General features: G+C 35.1%; 1 protein-coding gene across 3 annotated transcripts in view; it reads right to left on the bottom strand.

Moving 5' to 3' along the window:
* The window catches only part of DIAPH2 (diaphanous related formin 2), a 248,629-nt gene that overhangs the window by 167,746 nt on the left and 67,343 nt on the right, over nucleotides 1-13,540 (bottom strand). The window lies entirely within an intron of this gene.

The raw sequence follows: 13,540 nt of genomic DNA, 5'->3' as shown, positions 1-13,540 counted from the left end.
CACCGGTAAAGAACAGAACCAAATAAGAAAATACCATATATTTTAAGTTTATTTATTTTTAGCTAGCAAGGATCACTAGCCTTGTGTTCACTACTTAATACTGTACAGAAATTAACGTGGTAGTGAAATATTTAAAATATATGGTGATTTTTTTGCATAATTTCATAAGAAAATTTTGTTAAAATTAAGTATAAGTATTAAGTAAACCCATTAACAAGGAATTATTTCTCTTTAAATATCACATAACATATTTGGCACTGAAAGAACAGAAACTTAACATACTTAACATTATTTAAACTTAATGAACATTTACTAAATATGCCTTTCTCCTCTAAGCATTTTTTTTGCTGTAATAATTTCCTCACCATGGGTTTTATTACAAGTATCTCCTACGGAAAGATGCTAACTTCTAGTGTGAGCAAGAACACCAAAACCTCAGTTTTATTAAAAAAACAGAACAAAGCAAACAGTAATTTTTCTCCTTACACACATTACCACTATGAAAACACCTGGTATAAAATAATTCTGCTGGGTTTATACAACTTGAATAATTAGTTTACCTTGGACATCTTCATCCCAGCATTAACTAAGCTAGTACAAGATATTTCCCTCATCCCCAGCTACCTCTGAAAAGCCTAAAGCAGTAAAAGCTAAACAGAAATGATGATTCAACAACAATGGAACTTGCTCTCGCCTTGTCCTGACATTATTCTGCAAACCTAATTATGTAAAAGAAGCATCTTGCTTTATATTTGTATTTGTAAAAGGACAGAGCTACACATTGGCTTGATAATTTTGAATATTACCTGTGTATTGTCACCAGCACTGAACCTTTAGCTACAATGAATTAATGTTTAAAAACTTGAAGTGAAACTCCATGAAATAATCACACCCTTACCACTAATTGTTCTCAGTTACACAAGGAAATTAAACAAGGTGCTCAGCAAAACAAACAAACAAACAAAAAAAAAAAAAAAAACAACCAAACCCAAGAATTAAAAAGTAGTTGTCCCATGAGAAGGCAATAAACATTTTGAGTTCCATTACATGAACAGAAGCTATTGAAAAGCCTCGGTTTGTCTGTTGAGACAGGTGAGAGAAATTACTCAAGAACATGAGTGACCTGTTCCAAACTTCAACTGTTTAAGAACTAAACCCTCTGAATTTCCATATATGATTGGGCCTTTAAAGTGTTGAACAACACACACCCTCACAATGCACTCAGAGTACTACACTTGCCACAGTAGCTGTGAACACTAAAGACAAACCTGTTCTGTAATCAGCTAAGACAATACACCCACATTTCAGTGTGTAATCATTTCAGTGCTGTGGCTTGCAAAACTGCAGAGGTAACAAATATATTAAGTAGCAGAAGAGAAACACAAATGTTTTTGCTACCAAATGTCATCGCACACAAAGGTAACTGTTTTCCTACAGTGGTTAATTCACATACACCTGATCAGATGCAGGGAGAGAAACACCTCTGTGAGTAAGAGTTCAAGGGCAAAAGTGTTACATAAGCCTCAAAACAGGTATTAAGTTACTCTGCTACTACAGTATCAAGAAAGGAAAAGTGGTTTTGGGGCTTCAGTTTTTAAGCATAAAATATTTTGTAGGAAGAGACACACATAGGATGGGCTAAGTCAGAATTCACAATGGTAACTCTGCCTGTACAGGACAACCAACCAATTTTCATTACTATCCTTCCTCACATGTTTCCGATTGCACTCCTTAAGTAGTTGTGAAACCAGTAGCCACATTTGGAACACAAAAGACCAAACGTTCAAAAGTTTTATAGCAAACCATGGCTACTCTTACCTACTTAAGCCTGAAGGGCTGTAACACCATCACTCATAAATCAACCATTCAATATATATTTAATGTTTGGGTTAAATTAAAACTTTTCCATTTGGAAAAAAACAAAGATGTTCTTTCCAAAGGGTCTTATCTTTTCAAGCATTGTATTTAAAAGATTTTAAGTTAGCTTTATGCCAAATGACAGAAAACATGGAGAAATACTAGAACCCAGTGTGTATGTGACTGCACCAAAGTCACAATATAGCATCAACACCAATCTTACCAACCTAAGACTCCTAGGCAGAAAGAGACATTAATATTAGAATTTCTCCAACACGGTTTGATCCATGCTTGAAATTACATTAAGCATCAGAGTACTACCAAAAGCCATGCTCTTGACTCTTCTGTTACTTGTTCTCTCTCCCTCTGATCACATAGTCCCTTTTAGCAGTGACTCAACTGTGACAGAACCATGGATTACAGAATTTTCAAGAACAATTAAATAAATAAAAAGCTACTTGATATATTTCAGAATCAATATACTATTGCTGACCAACCTCCCAGCCCTTTTCAGGTACTCCCTTCACAAGTGCCTTTTTAAAGATGAGACATGCTTTTTGGTTTGAAGCACAGAACCAGAGGGAGTGATGAAAAAAGGATTTTATAGCAGTCAACATAGGGTAGCTCAACAAAACAAGATGAAAAAATCAATCTGGAAGCTAAAGCGTGTGTATTACTTCACACAGATCTTGGAGTTTAGTGCTGTGACTATTCACTACAGCACTTTGATAATGGCACTGGCTTATATCCTCATTCAAAAATCAGCTTCCTTCCAACCCGCAACTCTTGCAGACACTATCTAGAGCTAGTGACAGTCATACCCAGGTTTTCATAACAAAGATGGTTGTATTTGAAGAAAAACAGGTGAAGCAGAGGGGAAATTTCCTTATGTTCTGACCAAAACAAGCGGTTAAGCAATAGGACACAAAGAGACAGGTCAGTTCTCCAAGTCTGAAGCTTTAGTCCACAGGGTCCGTCTCCTACCCAGCTCCCTGCGGACCTAGCTATCCACCTCCAAGTCCTCTGCTTAAATTTGCCCCTTTTGCTTCAGAACACATGGCAAGCTTTTTCCCACGTTAAATAAGGCTTGATCCAAATTCAGCCTTCCAAATTCATGGCTCTCCTGTTTCACTTCCCAGAACATAGTCGCTAACCAAGTTTATGTCAGTCCTTCATTGCATCAACAGCCCTGGAAGGATGGCAGAATCCTCCAATAAGCAGTAAGCCTGTGCAGGTACTCTGAAAAGTCACTCTTTGCAAACGTGACTAATGTCTGCTTTACAAGTTCTTAGTAAGAGAGTCCAGAGGTCCAAGTATTTTGTCACTACATGAAGGAAGCATGTGCACCAGCACAGTAAAAGGGCCTGTCAGGTTGTCCTCTTGAATTTCAGATCACCACATCTGATAACAGACAATGCTAATGCACTTCTGTTGTGTTGATGCAAAGCATTTTTAAATCCTCTACCCTATATCCCTGTTGTTTGTCTTGAAAGTTAACCCCTTTTCAAACAAATTTGTGTAGATTAATATTTGGAATTATCTGGAATACACATACATGCACACACACAGGCATACATATATGTGTGGACTTTTTCTTTTGAAGAAAATGAGAAAATTATGCTCTTGGTTGTTTAAAACTATTTCCCCATTCAGTTGGGAAGAAGAAAGGAAGCAGCAAGTATTAAAACAAACAAACAAACAAAAAACTAAAACAATTAACAGTCATTGGAATGATAAAATAACCACTAATGCATAATTATCTCACATCAGTTACACCTACAGAATGTTCCAGTTCGGTTTACTCTTCTTTATCACTTACCCTCAAGCAGACAAGAGAGGGAAAGGGAAAGAGACCAATATGATAAAGCAAAAGGGAAAAGGGCAGTTTTAGGATACACAGATATCTTATCAGAGACCAGAAAATACAGTTCTGAACATCAACATTACATAAACTACTTTTTAAAAAAAAAAAAAAAAAAAAAAAAAGAGTTCTGTTTTGTTAGTAACAACGTATTTGTTTATCGCTGTTGGAGGAAAAAAGCTGATGCAACATACTGCAAGGGATTGTTTTCTGTTCATCTTACATTATGCAGCGCATGTGCAGCTCAACTGTGTACCTTTAGTGATACCTTCAACTGGGAACTGACTTAATCCCATGGAAAGTGCACTGCTTGAAATCTATTTAGTGTCTAAAGAAAAACTGACAACACTAAACAAAATGTTATGTAAGCTTAAAATACGTTAAAAAAGACTGATGATAATCCTGGCAAGGAACATGCACAAACATGTCAAAATACCTCAGAGGCGTAATTAAGAAAAAAATTCTACCATCAGTACTTTTGTAGCAAAAAAAGTAAGGACTGATAGGTCTTGAAAATTACCATTCTACACTTGTTAATTAATGTAGCTACTAAATGGCATTAAAAGTCATCATGACAAACTTTTAGAAACACATACAATTTTATTTAATTATACTGGAGCTGTTAAATCATTTTACTCTGAGCTGAAATGTCCAGTTCATATTAAACTCCTCCTTTTTTTAAACAAGCAGTGAATGATTTTAATAAAGAATTAACAGTAAAAACTGTCAGTCATGAATATGATGAGAATGAAAATTAAAGGGAGGTAAAAAAGAGTACAATGAATTACAGTGTGGAGAAAGCAGAGATTTAGGTGAACTTTAGCCTACCTGAACCTTAATCTCCTGTCTGTACCCACAGTGAACAAATGCCCTTATATTGTCATGTGAAATGAATAAGTAATTTCATCTTATTTCCATCTGGCAAGTGGCTTACCAAATGCATTTACTAGTATTTGGCAGCAAAAGCAAATACACAAAGGCTATTAATTGTTTTATTCTTCGCTTTAGCTGAAAGAACATCTCTGGCTAGTATAGGGGAAAAAAATTAAGTGTACATGCTGTTACAAGGGATGTAAACTATACATACAGGAGTATGCTTGAACAGCTGGAACTATCAATTACACTGAGAAGTTCACTCAAAAAACCCTCCATGTAAGACAACTTGATAAAGAAAGTCAATAAGGAGCTAGGAATGCCACTGAAAGATTAGAAAGTATTTTGTACCATAAAAGTATAGAACTTCTTGAAATATAAACATAATAGAACTTCTTGAAGCCTATCTAAATTGATGATATTAGTGCTACTGATAGTTTTCTATTTCTGTTACTTCTAGAGGCACTCAGGAATAGAAATAGAAGTCAAAGAAAGGGGGAGATGGAGTGAAGTCAAACATAATGTAGTCTTAAATTTGCAGTTGTTTCCTTCCCTCACCACTACATCGAGTCTTGCCATTTGTCTAACCACATGATTTCCACACTCAAATAAAACAGTTCACACAGGTTAGGCCTAGCTAGCACAGCTGTTAGCATCAGTCTGTGAACTTCAAATAGCCACTTGTTTCAGTAAAGTAGATGAAATAGGACCAAATTCTTGGTCCAGACAGCAGAATGAACTCTGGCAAGTTCTGCATGCTGAAGGAAATAGACAGTCAAACTATGCAAATAACCTGCTGATCATCAAGAAATACAAATACATCCTGAGCAAGCAGAGCCCTGACAGAGGCAACAAGTCAGAAAACAACAGTGCAAGCTAAATGGGCCAGTGACCAAGGGGATATTCTCTATTCAATCCTATAATCAAGGAAGCTAGAGAGTATTCAATGGATCCCAGAGGAGAGACTCCTAGAGATGCCACAGTTTGCACAGCTGAAGCCGTAAGTTCTCTCCTGGACCACATTACCTCTCCTGCAGAACACGTATATCATGCAATTCATGAACTGTATAAACTGAGGTTAAACTAATTTACTATCCAAATTCACTTATAGTTTCCACACTGGCATTTGGCCTTAAACTCTGACAAACAGCAAACCATTTCCCCAAATATCTAGAGATAAATGCAAGAGCATTAACAGAGCTAGCAATGCCCTCTTGTCAGTTCAGTCAGCAGCTGTGTGATCTCATGTTTATTCCCAATGCCACCTGACATTTTTCAGTTCACCTAAAATCACTCAGTTATCAATTCCTGAAGTAAAATTAATTAAGCACTCCTGCTGCCACTCTGTCCTTTCTGCAATCAGAATAGATAAATACATGGTACAGCATTTAAAAAAAAAAAAAAAAAAAAAAGGAAGAAACAGAAGATAATATGAAGATAATATCATTACAAAGAAAGCAAGCAATTGATCTGAAAGCAGATCTTAGTTTCAGCTCTCAAGTTTAAAAAAAAAAAAAAAAAAAAAAAACTGACGGGGAAAAAAACATGGAACTTCTTGCAATCTCATATGTTTTTTCCCTAATTAATGTAATCAAGCTGAAGGAAGTGACATCAACCCAACAGATTATTCTCTGTGGAAGAAAAAAAATAATCATAACTTAGTTCAGAAATTAGTTTTGTTAAAACATCGCATGGGATCTATGTTCCTGTTATTTGTTCTTATAATACAATTAATTGTTATTATGTTTGACCACCACATTTAATGACTATATATAGTATTTCTTGTTCTCGTAAAATTGCCCTAAAATGGTTATAACTAGCCTAATTTTCAAGTGCAATTTGAAAATCTGCATCAGGAACTTGTGCAGTAAAGTTTACAGCTAAAGAGTACTTAATTAACAAGTCCATACTGCAGTTGCTTTTAGCTTTCTATCAGCAGCATGAAAACAAGTAGATATCTGGGCCACAAATACTTTACTTTGGACAAAAAAAAAAAAAATACCCAAAACAAAACAACCCAACACACACACACAAAACTTATTTTGCTCCCTTCTACTTACCCTGCTAAAGACCAATGCAAAAGATGTTGCTTTTGCTGAGACAGTAAGCAAAAATTAACAATTCATCACACACAAATGATCACAGTACATGCAAGTACTCCTTCTGAACCTGAGAACTCAAACAACAGCAGACAAACCATGATTAAACTGAAAATATCATCAGTGGACCTACTTAACTGTGCTGTATGATGTACTGTAAGCAGCTGGAATAAAAGCCAGTAGCCTTGTCCATGAACTCTTCTCTCACATTCCCTCCACGAATATTTACATGGAAGAGAGCCTCAGGACTGTCCACACCATTTCTCCCTTTGCCACGGCCTCTGCTTCAACACCTACGATGCTTAACGTCAATGTGCTGGGTTTTGCTCCAAAGAGATGCTTATCCTTGGTAGGTTTTGCTGGGCACTGAGACATAACATGTCTGTGCTGCCTATATATTAGTGCTTGACTAACGACTGGAGAGATCAGTCAGTGCATTTTAGAAGTAATATAGTAAGTTCTTATGTGGGTCAGAGAAGTTATTTGCCTATAAAAATAAAATGCTGCCTATAATAGTATTTCTAATTTAGACAGGTGCATGTCCCAGTTATATTTTTTACTCTGATATCAGGCCATCATCACCACAGAACTGCAAGATAGGATAGCTATAATTATTTTCCAAATTAACTGGTACACTTGTTATCCATACAACTTTCAAAATTAAAAGTTCAAAGACTTAGTCAAAAAAAAATCAAAGTAAAACAAGATGTTAAAAATCTGCTATCGTATTTTATCAATATTCTAATAAACTCATTTTCTGTTATTACTATGACAAGTCTAGTAAATAAAAAAATTCTTTTTAATTAACAGTTCAGAAATTGTTCCTCTTGATTAGACTTGTAAAAGGCACATCTTTCCCAATAAAGTCACTAAGGGGAAGCACATTTTCCAAAAGAATTTTAGAAATAACGAAGCTAAAAGAAATCCCAAGCTCTAAAAATTCCTTTATACAGTCAAGTTAAATAGATATTGGTGCTTAATGGAACAGACAAAAATTTTAGTAAAAATTAAGAGCTAATTGATTTCTTTTCTTCCTTCACTGTAATATTTGACATATAAAGCTCCAGACTAAATATTTAAACACTAAGTATAATACACATTTCCAAATGCACATTCTAGTGTCCTCTCCCTTTCTGAACTATCTCTCTCCATTTCTGAAGTACTTCTCTACCATCATAGTTTTAAACAAACACGTGAAAATATTATTTGTTATTAAGAGATTCCATTGATTTCTCTAACGAGTAAGCAATAAATGCCCTGGGAAGTTGACTGGTAATCACAGCTTCGGTGGTTGATAAATACAAATAGCAACTTTTATCCTTATTTATAAAACTCTAAGAAATCAGTGTTCCATAAACAAATGTTTGAAATTGTGGCCTTGTGGTGGACGGGGTCAAATAAATCTAATTAGCTGCATGTAATCTGCAACAAGCATACCTTTCAACATAATCACACATGGGTAGAAATAGTTTTGCTACATGTCAGTGACAAGAATACAGGCTACTGCAACCTTTAGATCAGATTTACTTACAGTTTTAACCAGACACATTAGAAGGCAGTGACTGGCTTGGAACAGAACTGCCACACCGCACAGTGTCGCAGGGAAGATGTATTTTATCTTTCCACATTACAATCATTCTGACTACTGATTATTCTAACTAAGGTCATCCCAATAGTTTCAATATACTCTGTGACAGTGAAACGTTTCTGGCATACTAATGTAACTCTCTGAAAAACAAACAGTAATCGAGACATTTGATGATTCCATACTAAGACAACCAAAACCATGAGGTTCCCCCCTCCCTCTCCCTACCCCAATAACTGGGGAAGATCAACTAATACTTTTCAGATATTACCCATCATTCAATGTTTTATTACTGTTTGCCTTTTGTGTATCATGTACAATTTTGGTCTTGCCCTCTGCAGTTTTTGAAAATACAGAGAAAGTAAATATAAACTAGTTATTAATGAGACTTGTAATGACAGAAATAGAAGGCAACAAACAAGGAAGACTAGCAACCAGCAGGATTGAAACACTGAAAAACTACACATTTGTTTGAAATAGAGAAAAGATCAATGCCACTAGTTATGAATGCTAAAAGTTCATGAGTTCACTGGAAACAAAACACAATGAAGACTTTACTACGTATAAAGATGTGACCTTGCACTCTGGGGAAAAAAAAACCTGTCAACTGCTGGAAGCTGGGAAGTATCACTATTTAGTTTATTCTATGTACATTAAAAGACAGACATTTACAATACATTAATTAACATACATTTACTATTTTGCCTAAGCATCTGCTTTCAGTCACCTGCTGAAGACAAACTACTGGGCTCAACTGGCCTGAAGACAACCCTGTATGGTTGCTTCCAACAGATTTACCCTCAAAAAGCTTTCTTGGAGTCCAAGTATCTCAAACCGTGTTGAAAACACCCAGGTGCTCACTGAATACACATGCAATGATTATTTCCCTTCAAGAAGTAAAAGATAAATTACTTCCACATTTCAGGATTAGTCTTAGGGGACCTACCAGAGTACTAAATCAAGCCACTTGCATTGTAGCAGACTAAAAATAGTCCAGAAACACACAGCCACCAGTCTCTCACCTTTACCAACAGTCAGGTTTCACTATTCACCTCAGCACATTTTAAGGACATAAGCATAGAGAACCCACAATATTTTCGAAATTTAGCAGATGTAACCTAGCTTTGCTTACCTACATATTACCAACATGAGCAAAATTTGGCTAAAATGATTCATTAAGAAGGCAGTGGCTCAGTACTAATGATCCAAATGTCTTAAATGCAAGAACAAAAATTGTCAAAAGGAAAACCTCAAAATTTATTCCACGCATAATACGATTCAGAATATGGAACTTACAGATAATTCCACACTGACCTACAAAAATCAGCCCGTTTACCATGTGGACTTCAGATTTTAGAAAGCCTCTGAGCCATACATTTCTTATTTACCTGCCACTTCACATGGGAAGATTATTCTGTAATATTATTCTAACATAATTATATTCCCACCTTAAAGAATAGAAAAAGGTATCTGAAAGAACCAAGTTTCACTTTCTCACAACTGCACAAGACACACAACACTTACACAATACACAAAACTGCAATTTCAACTTTGTCTCCTTTAGAGATCATTAACAGGTAATTCAGCAACTCAACAAAATTATCAGCTCCTTATCTATGTTAATGCCTATGTACCTGGTATTTTCAATTTTTCAGTGAATTCAGAAACTTAATAGCATGATTGTTAGCTTTTAATCCTTTAGATAGCTTTTCAATGTATCTTTCTCCAAAGAACCTTTATTAATTTAGATAACCAATCTATCCTTATTCTATGTATATATGGCAGAAATTCTTGCAATGGTAGATATACTGTTCAAAGCGTCTCCTAATAGCATTAAAGCTGAAAAAACTATCTATCAGATAAAAGTTGTAATCTCAAAAGCAGATAGGGAGTTTTTTATTTTTTTTTTTTTATCAGCAATAAAGGAAGAAAAAAAAATCAGTTTTGCACATAAAATCGACAGGCATGGAGAGGAGAGCATTTTTTGTAAATATGACATCATTGCAGGTCAGCACGATACGTAAATGGAACCAGGCCATGAATCAGATCATATTTTGTCAGTTTACACTTTTACAGAAAAATTTGAGAGGTAGTACATTTAGGAAGTAATGTAGTATGTACTACCTATGGTTCTGATGAAAGATGGAGGAAACATCTCATTAATACAGCCCTAAAAGAATTATTTTACAATCAAGGCCATAAATTTTGCTTATAACTACGTCTTTGTATATGGTGGGGTTTTATTTGTTTAAACAAATACACTGTTATTCCTGGAACTCTGCTGGAAGCTTTCACGATATTAAAATATAGGTGCACAGTCTGTTTAGTAGTCAGCACAAACTTTCCTGGTAAGTAGCTGATCTTGTTTCCATCCTTTCATCTAGACTTTTTTTTTTTTTTTTTCAACTCCCACCTTCACTTGGGTCACAAATTCACAGCCAACTGCGAGGCTTTACTTCAGTCGAAGAACCTACATTACAGCGCTCAGCTTTCTAGGAGTAACTAGATATGGAGCTTACTTTACCAATATTGAAGGAGTTTCCAGAAAACATAGCTACAGCCACAAATAACACATAAAAGGACAAAAATACATTCTTTTAAAACCATCTTGCATGGAATTATACAACACAGACCTAGAAGTAAGAAGAGGATGACCTCCTACTCATCATCAGTGCATTCTATGTACATATATAGATACAAGTTCTTACACATGAAAGATAAGCCATGCTTCTGGAAAATTTCCACAACAGATAATCTTAACAGTTCATTTAACAAGAAAAAAAATAATGTAAAACCCATGTAATAAGCTATTTAATCATGTTCTGAGTAACTGGCTTAAAATTAAATACATTTTTCTAGTATCTAACTTAAATTCCCTTGAAAAAAATGAAGTTGAAACAAACAAACAAAACAACAAAAAACCCACAACTTGAGTATCTTTTGAAGATTATTTTTTGTTTTGACATGAGAGAAAGCATTCGTTTCAGTCTAATCTTTTACCAATTCATTTAGAACGTGTTTTATTCAAGGAATACAGATTTTTATTTGTGTAAAAACAAACCCCACTGCTTTCTTCAGTTCAACTTCTGACTTTCTTTTTTGTAGAGTTCATAGAAAAAAAATAGTCTCTGTAAGAGCATTATAGATCAAGACTTCTTCACGAATGCGTTCATATTTCATGCTAATTAGTCTTTGTACACAATCCCTTTCCCTGGTGTGCCTAGTACCTGTGTTTCTGTCCTCAATTGCTCATTAAATGTGCTATAGTTTAGTTGAGCACTGCATCAGAGACTGAAACAGACATTTCAGAATATGAAACTGCCTTTCTATCTCTGCTGTATTTTATAAAGCTGATACAAACAAAAGCTCTATTTCCTTTAGAAAAACAAAGCATATAGTATGTAGAGAAGGTACTACTACCAGAGTTATCACACAGGAGGCTGGAATTCCAAACTTGTTGAATATAAGTTTATGGGTAATATACATATGTCTGCGCATGACAAGTAGTGATCCTTACTCTCTGCTCATGGGGACCTCTGAGACACCAAACGGAGTTAGAAAAACAATGCATGACTTTGAGAGTTTACCTCCCCATGACTTTTCTTTGTAGTCAGAATTGACTCTTCCACCTTTCATCTTCAAGATTCTCTTTTTTCAATTCTGAAAACTCAGGTCTAATAAATGAATACATGAATCCTGTAGGTTATCACCTAAAATTGAAGGCATTGTAACTCAGACAGCTCAGTCACAACATTGTTAAAAACACATACAGGAGACTTTTTAAGACAATATGCAGCTGTTCTCACTCCAAAATTTTTCCTTCCAAGTCTTTAACACAAAACACTGCTCTGCAAGTTCACCACAACCCCTATACCAACCACTCTTTCTGAAAATCAGTACATTGCATTTCCAAAATGAGATTCTTATGAATGAAATAAAAGCAGTTTAGCAATTGATCACGTATTTAGAATTACCAAGCACTTCTCAAAGTTTACTGAAGGAATACCAACAAATACCTAAAGTAACTCAAGCAGCAAAACTACCATACTTAAGCAGAAAAACTCTGATAGTAATAGTCATACTTCAGAAAAATAAAGAAAATAGCCTTCCTTAAATTCCACTGCTGAAGCTTTTTAACAGAATTACTAACTTAAACTTGCAGTAAAGCTGAGCAGCACAGGTTTCTTCAGAAACTCTTTTAATTCCACGGATTTCTTACCCAAATGATGGTCTTACAGCAAGCATATACACACATGACATCCTCTACAATCTCATTTTCACACTTAGCATTACAAAAGGCAGATAATCAGGATGTATCTGTTGAAGTAATATGGTTAAAGAGTAACTAGCAGCATTTCTGATTTTGTATCCTTGCTCCTCAAATCTCCAGTGGGGAAGGATAACCTGTCCTAGTGACATTTGAAAAGGGTTAAGCAGTACTAATTAAACTAAAACTGAAGGAATCACCTCCCCATGAGAGCATCTGACCTGGATTCAGAATAGATACCCTGCTGATTTTGAAAATTAACTCAATTTCTATAGGAATTGTGTGAAATACATTAAGATACTCCCCAAAGCCTTCAATGAATAAAGCTAGCAACTTTCAAATATCCTGGGCATCAAACTATTTCCCATCTGTCTCTTAATCTGAATGTATTTTAATTCACATACAAACTACATGTATTTGCTTTTCTGAAGCTGCAATTATTACCGTTCTTTATATCATGTTAACCAAGATAATATCCAAACTACTCAATCCGAACCCTTCTGATACAGCACCAATGCTCTGAAAAAATACTAACTTGAACAATCGCACATGTAAAGAAAGCGAGCTCCAGAAATAATAGATCTAGGAAAACTGTATTTATCTGATCTGTCCCTCATCAATCTTTTCCCTTACGAATATACCACAAAACTTTTAAAGGCAGAGTCACACGATGACAACTACTCTACAGTCCCAAACTGGAAAAAAAAAAAAAAAAACAAACTTCCTGTATGTTTCGAAATATTTAGAAAATATCAGTGTTTCCTCACATTAATCCAGCATAGACAAAACCTGTGATCAAAATATTAGAATCAGCAAATCCATTTATGAAAAGAAAGCCTTCGTTTGCTCTCAGTAATACATACTACAATGCCTGTCTGTACATTTCATCATACAGCACTGTGTTTTATCATATAGAATTGGTGTTAAATACAATCAACACAGAACTGTCAGGAACTCCCAAGTAAAGGGAGTAAAAGACATTTTTGTTAGTGGTTTCT

The sequence above is a fragment of the Tyto alba genome, unplaced genomic scaffold (assembly GCF_018691265.1).
Source record: "Tyto alba isolate M040663 unplaced genomic scaffold, T.alba_DEE_v4.0 Super-Scaffold_5, whole genome shotgun sequence".
NCBI classification, from domain to species: domain Eukaryota; kingdom Metazoa; phylum Chordata; class Aves; order Strigiformes; family Tytonidae; genus Tyto; species Tyto alba.
This window is presented reverse-complemented; position numbering and strand designations above follow the sequence as displayed.